We start from the raw sequence: 13,167 nt of genomic DNA, 5'->3' as shown, positions 1-13,167 counted from the left end.
ACCATGAGGGACTTTGCCATGAATGGCAGTGCTATCCAGCCTAGATACTATGCTTTCCCCATGGTCTTCACAACCCACAGACCAGGAGATTCCCTCTTGTGCCTACACCACCAGGGTCCTGGGTTTCAAGCACAAAACTGGGTGGCCATTTTGGCAGAAACCAAGATAGCTGCAGGAGTTTTATTTTGTACCCCAGTGGCGCCTAGACCCAGCAAGAAAGAACCATTTAGTCCCCTGAAAAGGGGGCTGATGCCAGGGAGCCAAGTGGTCTTGCTCAGTGGATCCCACCCCAACAGAGCCCAGCAAGCTAAGATCCACTGGCTTGAAATTCTCACTGCCAGCACAGCAGTGTGAAGTAGACCTAGGATGCTTGAGCTTGGTGGGGGGAGGGGCATATGCCATTACTGAGGCTAGGTATCAAAGGAACAGATCTCAAAATAATAAAAGCTATTTATGACAAACCTACAGCCAATATCATACTGAAAGGGCAAAATTTCAAAGGGAAGCATTCCCTTTGAAATCGGGCACTAGACGAGGATGCCCTCTCTCACCACTCCTATTCAACATAGTATTGGAAGTTCTGGCCAGAGCAATCAGGCAAGGGAAAGAAATAAAGGGTATTCAAATGGAAAGAGAGGAATTCAAATTATCTCTATTTGCATATGACATAATTGTATATTTAGAAGACCCCATCATCTCAGCCCAAAATCTCCTTAAACTGATAAGCAACATCAGCAAAGTCTCAGGATACAAAATCAATGTGCAAAAATCACAAGCATTCCTGTACACCAATAATACACAAACAGAGCCAAATCGTGAGTGAACTCCCATTCGCAATTGCTACAAAGAGAATAAAATACATAGGAATGCAACTTACAAGGGATGTGAAGGATATTTTGAAGAACTGCAAACCACTGCTCAAGGAAATAAGAGAGGGCTCAAACAAATGGAAAAGCAATTCATGCTCATGGTTAGGAAGAATCAATATCGTGAAAATGGCCATACTACCCAAAGTAATTTATAGATTCAATGCTATCTCCATCAAGCTACCATTGACTTTCTTCACAGAACTGGAAAAAATCACCTTAAATTTTATATGGAACCAAAAAAGAGCCTGTATAGCCAAGACAGTCCTAAGCAAAAACAACAAGGCTGGAGGCACCATGCTACCTGACTTCAAACTATACATACTACAAGTCTACAGTAACAAAAGCAACATGGTACTGGTACCAAAACAGAGATATAGACCAATGGAACAGAACAGAGGCCTCAGAAACAATGCCACACATCTACAACCATCTGATCTTTGAAAAACCTGACAAAAACAAGCAATGGGGAAAGGATGCTCTATTTAATGAATGATGTTGGGAAAACCGGCTAGCCATATGCAGACTGAAACTGGACCCCTTCCTTACACCGTATATAAATATTAATTCAAGATTGATTAAAGACTTAAATGTAAAACCTTAAAACCATAAAAACCCTACAAGAAAACCTAGGCAATACCACTCAGGACATAGGCTTGGACAAAGACTTCATGACTAAAATACCAAAAGCAATTGCAACAAAAGCCAAAATGGACAAATGGGATCTAATTAAAATAGGAGCTTCTGCACATCAAAAGAAACTGTCATCAGAGTGAACAGACAATGATTGTATATTTAGAAATCCCCATCATCTCAGCCCAAAATCTCCTTAAACTGATAAGCAACTTCGGTAAAGTCTCAGGATAAAAAATCAATCTGCAAAAATAACAACCATTCTTATACACCAATAATAGACAAACAGAGGGTCAAATCATGAGTGAACTGAATGGGAGAAAATTTTTGCAATCTGTCCATCAGACAAAGGGCTAATATCCAAAATCTACAGAAAGTTAAACAAATTTATAAGAGAAAAACAAACAATCCCATCAAAAAATGGGCGAAGGATATGAACACCTTTCAAAAGAAGACATTTATGCGACTGAGAAACATGAAAAACAGCTCATTATCACTGTACATTAGAGAAGTGAATGAGATAACATCTCATGCCAGTTAGAATGGCGATCATTAAAAAGTCAGGAAACAACAGATGCTGGAGAGGATGTGGAGAAATAGGAACGCTTTTACACTGCTGGTGGGGGTGTAAATTACTTCAACTATTATGGAAGACAGTGTGGCAATTCCTCAGGGATCTAGAACCAGAAATACCATTTGAGCCAGCAATCCCATTACTGGGTATATACCCAAAGGATTATAAATCATTCTGCAATAAAGACACATGCACACATATGTTTATGGCAGCACTATTCACAATAGCAAAGACTTGGAACCAACCCAAATGACCATCAGTGATAGACTGGATAAAGAAATTGTAGCACATATACACAGTGGAATACTATGCAGCTTTAAAAAATGAGTTCTTGTCCTTTGCAGGGATATGGATGAAGCTGGAAACTATCATTCTCAGCAAACTGACACAAGAACAGAAAACCAAACACCACGTGTTCTCACTCATAAACGGGAGTTGAATAATAAAAACATATGGGCACAGGGAAGGGAACATCACACACTGGGGCCTGTCAAGGGTTGGAGGGAAGGGGAAGGAATAGCACTGGGAGAAATACCTAGTGTAGACAATGGGTTGATGGGTGCAGCAATCCACCATGGCACATGTATACTTATATAACAAATCTGCGTGTTCTGCACATGTACTCCAGTACTTAAAGTATAATAATAATTTAAAAAACTTATTCTGCCCATTGCAGTATATCCAATCAAATCCAACGCATTTCCCCTCTCTTGATTTTAAACTTCATCTCCTTGTACATTTTAGGTATTAACCCCTTATCAGATGTATACTTTGAAAATATATTCTCCGATTCTGTAGTGTCTCTTCACACTGATTTTTATTTGTGGTTTATTTTTTTAATTTAGCTGTGCAGAAGCTTTGTAGTTTGGTGTAATCCCATTTGTCTATTTTTGCTTTTGCTGCCAATGCTTTTGGGGTCCTATCCAAAACAAATCTTTGTTCAGACCAATGTCATGGAGCTTTTCTTTTCTGTTTTTTATAATACTTTTACAGTTTCAGGTCTTACATAATCCATTTTGAGTGGACTTTTGTATATGGTGTGATAAGAAAGTCTAACTTCATTTTTCTGCATGTGGATATTCAGTTTTCTCAATACCTGTCATTGAAGAGACTATTCTTTCCACATCGTGTGTTCTTGGCATTGCAGCATCTATAATATATAAGGAACTCAAACAACTCAATAATAAGAAAACAAATAACCTGATTTGAAAATGAGTGAAGGACCTGAATAAACATTTCTCAAAAGATATATAAATGGCCAAGAAGTAATTGAAAAAAAAGCTCAACATTCCTAATTATCAGGGAAATGTAAATTAAAGCCACAATGAAATGTCTCATATCTGTTATCATGGCAACTACCAACAAGATGGACGCTAACACTTTTTGGTGACAATGTGGGGAAAAGGGAGTCTTTGTACATTGTTGGTGGGAATGTGAATTAGTACATCCTGGAAAACAGTATGAACATTCCCAAAAAATTGAAAATAAAACTACCATACGATCCAGCAATTCCACTACTGGATATATCCCCGAAGGAAATAAAATTGTTATGTTGAAGAGATCTCTGCATTGCCATGTTCATTTCATTACAACATTATCCACAAGAAATGGAGTTAAGTATTTGTCATCAGATGAATGAACAAAAAGAAACTACTGTCATTTACAACAACGTGGATTAAACTGGAGAACACTGGAGAAAGACAAACACCACATGATCTCACTTATATGCGGAGCGTAAAAAAGTTCCAAGTCATATAAATGGAGAGTAAAATAGTGATTACCAGCAGCTGGAGGATGGAGGATCGAGAATCATAAGTCAGCAACTACTTCTTTTTCACACCCTCTTTACCGTCTCAGTAGTGATCAGTTCTTTCATAGAGCTCATGTATGTATAGAGGGGATGGGGCATTAGTTTTAAAGAAAAGATGGGGGAAATTGATCTGTTCACTTCTCATTTAAATATGCAGCTGCTCCAAGGCCGCAGGAACTTTTCAAGGCTGAAGGAACTCAAACTTTGCTCTTTCAGAGAAAGCTGATGCTGACACTTTTACGTGGCACATTAGAGGATCTGCACCCTTCCTAAGCCTGCTGCTGTTGGTTTGTAGAGACTCCACTGTGTCCACCAACCTATACTGGACCCCAAAGCAGCAGTTTGCTCCATAGCTTCTGGGTGGAGTTGTCATTTAGAAAACTCAAGAAAAGAGGTGACTGTCATCCTGGATTTGACAAAAAGAGAGGGAGCAGGGCAAGAGGGGGGAAAGACAGGAAGAGTGTGACTTTGAATTTAGCAGCCAAAGAATGTAATCTACTTTTATTCTCAGATGTGAGAAATTTCCTTTTGACACTTCCAACTTAGCCTTGGACAAATTGCTAATCGTGAGCTGTGTCAAGAGCAGAGCATCTCCACATCACATTTTATATCACCAAGTACATATAATAGTGGTGAGGAAATTATGTGTTTTTCAGTAACTTCCTAGTAAATTCTGCCACATGAAACCAATTTTAAAACCTTGTTTATTTAGTGCCTACTATGTATCAGGCATTGTATAAAATTTTACAAATATTATTTCATTTAAAATTTAAGGCAGTTACTGAGACAGATATTTTATTCTCATTTTACACATGAAACAGAGGATCAAAGAAAAATAACTGTAGCTTATTCAAAGTCATGTAGGTCGTAAGCACTGGGTACGAGTTGCATATTCTCTCTCTCTCCCCCTCGTCTCTTTCTATCTCCCTCTCTATCTCTCTGTTCCTTCCTCCCTTTCTTGCTCTTCTCAATATACCTCCAAAGCTTCTGAGTTGTGTCACTTTTGTCCTAATGTGCATACCAAATTCTACTGCAGCATTAGTTAAATAGTGTCACCATGTCACCATGAAATTGTAACAAACTCAGATAAGGCTGCCATTTGACCAAGTAAGACTTCAAATCAAGGACATAGATAGACGGCCAGTAAGCAGAATTTATTCTGAAGACCTGCCTTGTTTTAGGAACATGATGCTTCCTTTGATTTTTTAATGCTTTTAGGCAGGTTGCGCACTTGCCAGTTTTTACATTCTACCACTCCCTTCTGATTCACACTCATGTTCCCCACAAACCCTCTTCCAACACAGCTTCTGAAGGCATTTGAGCTTGGAACCCCCCTGCTTACAATCAATCATGGCAACGAGTGGTCCTTTAGTTTGTCTGACTTAAAATCATTTTCTATTCCTACTGAGAAAACAAGCTTTCATTTGGAAGAGAATATGGTAAGTCTAAGAAAGAAATACACATAGAAGCATCTCAAACAAAGGTTTGGGTAGGGAGAATTCAAACTTAAAACCAAAAACCAATATAGCTTCCTAAGTAAGAACAACGGAGTAAAAGTGAGCACTACATTAGCTATTAAAGGTTAAATCTGTATCCAAGTCACAAACATCAAAGGAAAGCACCACAACTAAAATAAAATTATTAATTTGATCTTATCTTTGTTTGGTGTAAGACATGGGGTGTCCTAATATTTAGATCTATCTCTGCATGAGAGCTCAGATTCATGTGCAAGAATAATTCAAATCTTCCAGCAGGTTAAACCAGATGTAAGAAACATCCTCTGTCTAGATTTGGAGTGCAGCAGCCCTGCTTACAGTGATGTCTGGTTAAACCTCTGACCCAATAGACTGAGAGAACTCTTCAGATGCTGAGTATCTCTCAACATGCAGGAGATAGACCATTTGCAGCAAGATCATTTGCTAAAACACAGATTCCTAGTTTCACCAGGCCATCTCGATTGGAGTCTCAAAATATGATTCTGGACTATGTTTTTAACAAATGCCATCATATAATTTTATGATCACTTAAACTTGGAAACCACTAATTTAGATTTATGCTATAGGTCCTCTTACCTCATCTCATTTGTTCTTCACTCCCATCCTTCTTGGAACACTAGTTTTTTTAATTATTGTTATACCTTAAGTTCTGGGATGCATGTGCAGATCGTGCAGGTTTGTTACTTACGTATACACGTGCCATGGTGGTGGTTTCCTGCACCCATCGCCCGGTCATCTACTTTAGGTATTTCTCCTAATGCTATCCCTCCCCAGTCCCCTCACTCCCCGCTATTCCTCCTCTAGCCGCCCAACCCCCAGGCCCCGGTGTGTGATTTCCCCTCCCTGTGTCCATGGGAACACTAGTTTTTTCCAGATTCCTCTTATTTAGCTGAATCTCAGGTATACACTCTTTCTGGCTGGTTCTATCTTATTGCTGCTCAATCTTTAGCATAATAACGTGGTTATATTTTATAACTCCTTATAGTCTCCATTCTCTGGACTCTTATTGAAGTAACTAACTGCCCTGTTAAGTTGTCAGGAACAGTAACTATCAGTCTAGAAGATACAAACTGGGTTTCTTTAAATAGCTATTCCTTATGAAATGGTGGAAGAGAACAATTTCCAAACTAAACAAAGGAAAGTAGTTTGACAAATAAAATAGGTCAGGCACAGACACTAAATAAATAGTTTGCTCACCTCTGAGAAAACAAAACAACAACTGGATTGGGTTTTGTTCCTGCCAACTTTTAAATCTTTATAAATAGTAATTCATTTTATGGTTTACTCCATCGAATACCTGCAATAAACAAGCAAACTATAGCATTACATTTGCCCGGCTTTCCGATCACGGCCATAGAATAAATGAGCTGTTGGGCTGCCATGTATATATCTTTCTAAAATAGATTGAAAATATATGTAAATAATTCTGTCTCCTGAGCTTAGGCGGCATGCAAAGATGCTTAAGAATGATCACAATAATGCAAAATTCATGACAACTCATTTGCTGTAATAGCAACTCTGAGTCACAATGAAGAATTTAAAGATACCTATGAGAAACAATTTCCATAAGAGAGTAACCTATGAGTACGAGACTTTTAAAGTAACAAAGTTCTCTGTTAACTTCAATAGCATAAGCGCAATACTGTCACTCCCTCCTAGGCAGTCAATTGTAATGCAGGCCTCTCCGGAGATCTGAAATACACTGAGTTTGCTAAACATGGCATTTTGTGAAAGTCTCAGAATTGTGGAGAATCCCCAATGGCAGTGAAAAGGTTGTTTATTTTACCAAAGTCACATCCCATTAGAACACACACCATTCCACATCAGTTGAACAAATCTGATTCTGCAAACAAAACAAGTAATGATAAAGAATGACAGTAGGTAGAAAAGCAGAATATTTCATTTAAAGAATAGGATTCAACTCTTCTGGAGGGTAACTTGAAAGGAGTAGTCAAATTTTAGATGCATATGTCTTTTGATTACATAATTCTGCTTGAAATGTACTAGCACTATGGAATAACAGATCAATTAAAGATGCATATACAAGATGCATAGCCATTTACTTCAGCATGATTTGCAATAAAAACTCCTTGAAACATTTTAAACTTCCATCAACACAAAATAGTTTAAATGATGTATGGTGCGAACCAGGCTCAGTGGGTCACGCCTATAATCCCAGCACTTTGGGAGGCCAATGATGGTGGATCACCTGAGGTCAGGAGTTCAAGACCAGCCTGACCAACATGGCGAAACCCTGTCTCTACTAAAAATACAAAAATTAGCCAGGGGTGGTGGTGGGTGCCTATAATCCCAACTACTGGGTGGGCGGAGGCAGGAGAATCATTTGAACCTGGAGGGCAGAAGTTGCAGTGAGCTGAGTTCACACCATTGCACTCCAGCCTGGGCAACAGAGTGTGATTCCACCTCAAAAAAAACAAAGTGTGGTACATATTCTGTGTAGCCTTAAAAAAAAATAAGAAAAAAAGAACTTTATAGGTATGGATTGGAAAGATATCCATCGAATAAGAAAAAGTTCATTGCAAAGTATTATCATACTGTTTATACTTGTGGATAAAAGAATTATATACATATGTATGTAATGCCTACATATGTATTTAAAATGGCTTTAAAGAGTTACTCATGATTATCTCTGGAGTTGGACATTAGGAACCTGAAAGGAGCTTTCACTCACCGTTTCACATATTCTATATTATTTGTGTGTGTGTGTGTGTGTGTGTGTGTTTACTATTAGCCTATATCAATTTGAAATACAATTAAAGGTCAAAAATTTTTATATCACACAGTGTGGGTAATGGTATACAACTCCTCATACGTTTTTAAGGAAAGTGTTCATTGGTAACAGCTCCATGGGAGAAAATTTTGTAGTAGCTTTCAAAATTAAAATGCAGCCTTCCATATGGCTGGACATCGTGACTCATGCTTGTATTCCCAACATTTTAGGTGGCCAAGGTGGGAGGATCACTTGAGACTAGGAGTTTGAGACGAGCCTGGGCAACATGGCAAGACTCCATATCTGCAAAAAATTAAAAATATTAGCCAGGCGTGATGACACATGCCTGTAGTCCTGGCTATTCAGAAGACTGAGCCCAGGAGATCGAGGCTGCAGTGAGCTCTGTTCATGTCATTACCTTTTAACCTGGGCAACAGAGCAACACTCTGTCTTGAAAACATAAAGATAAAAATAATAAAATGCATATATTATTTGATCTAGCATTTTCTTCTCTAGAACTTTATCTTACAGCTGTATTGACACACACACCTGGGAGGCGGAGGTTGCAGTGAGCAGAGATTCTGAATGACAATAGTCATTCAGTATCATAAATAAAAGCAAAAATGGGAATCTACCCAACGGTCCTTCAAATGTACATAGACAAATGAACTACTGTGTAATTTTTAAAAAGAATCAAATAGTTCATTTGTGTACTTAAAATAATCATCAACATATATTAGATAGAAAATGTAAGCTCAATGGAATGTTACCATTTGTATTAATAGAAAAAGTTATAAATGCCCATATGTTTCTAAATACATAGAAGAATTTATGAAAGAAGCATTAAAAAGACTGGAAATTAGTTTCCTCTGGATATCTAGTTAAAGAATGAAGGAGACTTAATTTTACTGTATATCCTTCTGTCCCTTCCAAATTGTGTACCATGTTTCCATGACTCAAAAAACTAATTTAAACAAATGTTTCATAAGAAACTTTACATAGCAGTCACAGATTTTTATTTCATTTCAATAATAAGATAACCAACCTTCCTTTCTTCCTTCCTTCCTTCCTTCCATAAACATTTATCAAGAACTTATCATGTTCCAAGCACAGTTCTAAGTCCTTAGGATACACTATGCAATAAAACAAAGTCTCTGTACTTCTGAAGCTTATATCGGTGAGGGAGGGTGCAGGGGAGAGATTAACAATAACAGATATGTAATAAATAATATACTAGATGGTATATAGTATAGTAGAAGGTGATAGGTATCATGGGAGGAAGACGAGTAGATTAGGGTCAGTGGTATAGGAAATGCAGGGGTCAAGGGTGAAGGACAGGTGCAGTATTCAATAAGGTAGGTGAGGAGGTATCATTGAGAAGGTGAGACTGGAGCAAAGATTTGAAGAAGGTAGATATCTGGTGGGTGTCTAGAGAAAGAGTATGGCAGGAAAAAAAAAGCTCAAGCAAAACTCTTGATATAGAAAGGTGCCTGGCACGTTCAAGAAGCAGGAAGGCCAGTGGGGTTGGTGTGGAATGATTGAAAGAGAGTAGGAGACGAGATTAGAGAAATACCAAGAATTGCTTCCTCTAGGCTAGGACTTGTATGCCATTGTAAGAACTTCATTTTCACTCAAAGGGAAACAGAACTATTGTAGAGTTTGAGAAGAGGCATGACATAATTTGGCTTACTTTTCCAAGGATCACTCCAACAGCTACATTAAAAATAGATGGCATCAAAACATCACCTGTACCTCAGAAACATATACACCTACAATGTACCCACAAATATTAAAAATTTTACAAATGTAATAAATAGATGGTAAAGGAAAGGGTAAAGCAGAGAGATCTTGAAAGCAGCTGCTGCATAACTCAGATGAGAGATGATAGAGCTCCTAACAGCAGCCATGGTGATGATGGTGGAAAGTGATCCAATGTATTTGTTCGTTTGTTTGTTTGAGATGGAGTCTTGCTCTGTCGCCCAGGCTGGCTTGCAGTGGTGAAGTCCTGGCTCACTGCAACCCTTATCTCCCAAGTTCAAGTGATTCCCCTGCTTCAGCATCCCTAGTAGCTGAGATTACAGATGTGTGCCGCCATGCCTAATATTTGTATTTTTAGTAGAAATTAGGTTTTTCCATGTTGGCCAGGCTAGTCATGAACTCTTGACCTCAGATGATCCACCACCCGCCTCGGCCTTCCAAAGTGCCAGGATTACGTGATTGAATCTGATTAATGCCCATGGGACTTCCTGGTGGGCTGGATATGAACTGTAAGGGAGAAGATATGATTCCAAAACTCCTCCAACCCTTGGAAACATTCTCACCCACTGTCTTTGTGTGGCTCGTACAAGATAAATGCAAAGTGGAAAAGAATGATAATAATAGAATGCTAGCTGTCCAGAGGCTTACTTTGTACAAAGATTAACATGAGCTGTTTGTCCTCAGGAAGATGCATAATTGTCATCACTTTGATTTCATTTGATTTTGTCTATATATTGTCAGTTTCATTTTAATAAGGCCAGTGTTTAATTTCAATATTCTTTCATGTTTATTTCATCATGTCTTCTTATTTACCTTATGCAAAAAGTCACAAAGTTCTATATCATTTTCCACAATTTTTGTTGTAAAAAATCCTGAGCATTACAAATTCTAGCTAAATAATCTTGTTAGATACATCTGCTGCTAAGTAAATGTGCATCTTGTTTATGCCATTTTCATACTGGCTAGGCATTTGTTGCTTACTCTTTGACCATTAGTAACTCAAACAGCCTCTTCCCAATTCACAAACAAAATAACATTTCCTCCAACAAGACAGGAAGTTAAAGAAAAACTAACAGGATAATAGCTTCCAAAACTGGTAGTCCAAGATGTGAGGACTGCTTTGCATTTATCTTTTTGCAAAGGATTCCCCACTCTTGCAGGGACAATTGCACACAGACTCACACCATCTGCCTTAGTTGCCATTCTCTCACAGTGGGCCCAGGCCCAGGTTTGACCATTTTCCCAAGTACAAAAGGTCACTACATGACAATATTTCAGAGATTTCCCTTCTGTGACTACACAAAATCTGTGCTGGGTTTCCTTCATCCCTAGAGAATGGGACCTTTGGGATTTCATGCTTTGAAAATAAGATTTCATTAAAAAAAAAAAAAGTCTCAGTAGCCAGCACCATGGAACAGTGGTAATATTTAGAAACTATTGAAAAGATATTCCATATAAGTGAAAAACTCACTCAAATGTAGTAGTTCTTTGGTTAAAAAATACAAATAATATTACAGGAATTCTCTGCCTTTGCAATTCAAAGCAGTCAGATGGGCTAAATTGTTAAAGCCAGCATGTATTTTGTAACTATGTTATCTTATCTTTGGACTTATTTGGGTAAATCCAAATGCACTTATTTTTGTATCTGTATTATTATTATTTTTTTTTTTTTTTTGAGACGGAGTTTCGCTCTTGATACCCAGGCTGGAGTGCAATGGCGCGATCTCGGCTCACCGCAACCTCCGCCTCCTGGGTTCAGGCAATTCTCCTGCCTCAGCCTCCTGAGTAGCTGGGATTACAGGCACGCGCCACCATGCCCAGCTAATTTTTTTTTTGTATTAGTAGAGACGGGGTTTCACCATGTTGACCAGGATGGTCTCGATCTCCTGACCTCGTGATCCACCCGCCTCGGCCTCCCAAAGTGCTGGGATTACAGGCTTGAGCCACCGCGCCCGGCCGTATCTGTATTATTATTTAAGGCAAAGCAATGAGAAGTCTCTAATGTGATACCAATCTCAGATTGTCCTTAAAATAAGCCTTGTTATTAGCACTTTCTAAAATGAGAAGTAATATTTGTGTAAGGCGAAAGATAAAGGTATTAAAAAGAATTAAATAAAAAAAGAAGATTTATGGCAAGTGAAAAATACAAAATACAGAGAAGTTATCCTTTATAATTGTGAGAGAAGCTTAACTAGCTTTTAAGTAATGGAGGTTTAAAATGTGGTCCTTTTGTGTCCTTGCGTATGTGTAATTTAATGAAATTAAATAAAATGATAAAATGTTGATTATTCTTTCTTCACCAAATATTTATCAAGTGCATATTTCTTTTCAGGCACTCTTCTAAGCAAGTGGCTATAGTAGTGCTCAAAACAGATGAAGATCTAGGTGTCTTCCTGTACTATACATTCTGTGAAAGAATTATAATTCCCCAAAGTGGTTTCTAGTCCCAAATTGTAATTGGTTCCACTCTCCATAAGTAATTTTGAATGGAATAATCATAGAATTTTATGTTTCAATAATGAAGAGTAAGAGTTAGCTATCAGATATTGAGCTTCTCAAAAACTATCACAAGGGCAAAAAGAAATTAGATTTTTATTTAGCAAAATATATAATAAAAAAGAAAGCCATACTAAATACACATTACTTCTTAGCCTATATATAGCCCAGAAATGTTCATTCACTAGCTGTGTGGCTGTGGGCAGGTTTCCTAACCTCTCTGTGTCTCAGGTTCCTCATATATAAAGTGGAGATAAAAATATACCGACCTCATAGAGATTTTAAGATTACTTAATGAGTTAATAAAATCACAGTGGCACTGAACATAATTCTAAGGTATGAGACCATGGGGTAAGTTTTCAAAAATATAAATTCAGACTATGTAAAACACATTTCTCCACATGATGAAGTAAATAATTGGTATTGATCTAAACTTCCTACAGTAAGCAACTATAAAACTAGACAAAACATATGAAGCAACTGTTTACAGGCAGCAACCAGAAACAATACAGGGCTGCAATCACAAAAGAGGCAAAACTCACAAGGCAATCACTGCTGTTGCTCCTACCTGCTGCCAGGGAACAATTTCCCACTGATCACACAAAGATCTGGAGTCCAAGCAAAGCTTGATGCTCTAGCTGAACTGTGCAGGCAGAAGTCAGAACTCAGAGCAAGTGAAATGCCTACAGTCTGCAGGGTAGGGTGTGAAACATGAAGAAGCTGTGCAGAAGAGGACACAGAAGTCCAAGTTGGGGGACACTCCTGTGAGTTCACAGAGAAAACCATGCTGTATTTATGAATAC

The sequence above is a fragment of the Aotus nancymaae genome, unplaced genomic scaffold, assembly GCF_030222135.1.
Source record: "Aotus nancymaae isolate 86718 unplaced genomic scaffold, 86718_ANA_hifiasm-v0.15.2.pri h1tg000033l, whole genome shotgun sequence".
Taxonomy (NCBI): Eukaryota; Metazoa; Chordata; class Mammalia; order Primates; family Aotidae; genus Aotus; species Aotus nancymaae.
The sequence above is the reverse complement of the archived record's forward strand: the minus strand, read 5'-3'. Positions refer to the sequence as shown.